Raw genomic sequence first — 1,494 nt, forward strand, 5'->3', positions numbered from 1 at the left:
GGGCCCCTGGGAGTCGTAGTCCTCCCTCCCTCCCTCCCTGGGAGCAGCCGAGGACGGGCCTGGCCCACACCCCCTCGCATCCCGGGCCTCTTCCTCCTCACCGCCGGGCCCCTCTCTGTCTCTCTCGGTCTCTCCATTCCTGGCTCCATCCGCCGCCTTCCCGCCTCACAGAGAGACACCAGGCCTGAGTTGAGGCAAGGCGGCGGCGGCGGCCATTTCCCCCCTCCGTCTTCCTCCTCCTCCTCAGCCTCCTTCCCCCTCGCCCCCTCCCATTGGCTGAGCCCGTGACGCCCCTTTTGCTGAGGGGCAAAAGGAAAGGGCCTGAATGGTGGGAGTTTGGGTGATTTGCAAAAGCTTTTTTTTCCTAACGAAAAAAACGACGAAATAAGAAAAAACGGCCTCTCGCGATTCGAAACCGCGATATCCAGACGTGTGGACAATCAAGGCCGTATATTTCTTCAAAACTAACGAAAATAACGAATTAATAACGGGTAACGGGGAAATCGAATTATTTGAGCAAGCCTATAAGCTACATCTATTGATTCCCTCCCTCCTTCTCTCCCCTCCCCCCTTTTCAACACTTTTCTGGCTATGCAATAATATTTTTCAGGTGCAATGAGTAATCTATAATATGCAGAGAATTTCAACTATGGACACCCCATAGAACTGTGCATGGTGTAGTATCTGTTCTTATCAGTTTAATATCTGATACATCCTCTATTTGAGGACTATGTGTTAAATGAATTTTTGGGCCTGGGAGATTGAATAGGGGCTTGCTCCATACAAAAAAAAAAAAAAAAAAAAGGGGGGGGGAAGAACTGTGCATGGTTTTTTCAGTTTTGTTTTCATTCCCTTTCTCTTTATGCATGATATGGAATTAATTACCTTAAAATGTTTGGAAGTATTCAAATAGAGTAAATGTTACTGTTGGATACTGTTTCAAGAATCAGCATCAATATCTAACAATTTGTACTAAGCAATGCTGTTGCAGTAATTCTCAGTTCTTTACAGCAGTCTGGAAAAACCTGCTGGTTTGACATCAGTGGTGTGCTATCCCCAGTACTCTAACTTCTCTTTCTTGGTCAACTCATTTCAGATAGCATTATTGTATATGTGATTGGAAACTTTTGCCTCATTTTGTATCAGTTTGCCCTGTCTTTATATTGATTTTAGTGTCCATTTTTCCACTCAAAGACATCCTTTTAAAAGTCTTTACAATCCCCTTTTTATCCCAAGAACTCTCTATATTTGGTTGTAAGCCCGCCAAACTCATTGCACATTTTAAAGCACACTGAAAACATTTCAAACCGCAGTATTTCTGTGAAGGTGTTTCTCAATAGAGATTACCCAATTGAACAAAAATGTTCAATGATTGGCCTAGGAGTGCTAAATGGACAGGGAGGAGCAGATTTCTGCAGACCTCTGGTAGACAATCCTGTCATAGATCCATAAATTCATTCTGCCATTTATTCCATTCCTCTAGGGACCCATTCT

At 44.2% G+C, this 1,494-nt stretch overlaps 1 pseudogene; it reads left to right on the forward strand.

Annotated features, from left to right (window-relative positions):
- Window positions 1–640: 640 nt before the first annotated feature.
- LOC134299046 (U2 spliceosomal RNA) lies at window positions 641–849 on the forward strand (annotated as a pseudogene).
- The last annotated feature ends 645 nt before the right edge of the window (window positions 850–1,494 follow it).

The sequence above is a fragment of the Anolis carolinensis genome, chromosome 4 (assembly GCF_035594765.1).
Source record: "Anolis carolinensis isolate JA03-04 chromosome 4, rAnoCar3.1.pri, whole genome shotgun sequence".
NCBI lineage: Eukaryota > Metazoa > Chordata > Lepidosauria > Squamata > Dactyloidae > Anolis > Anolis carolinensis.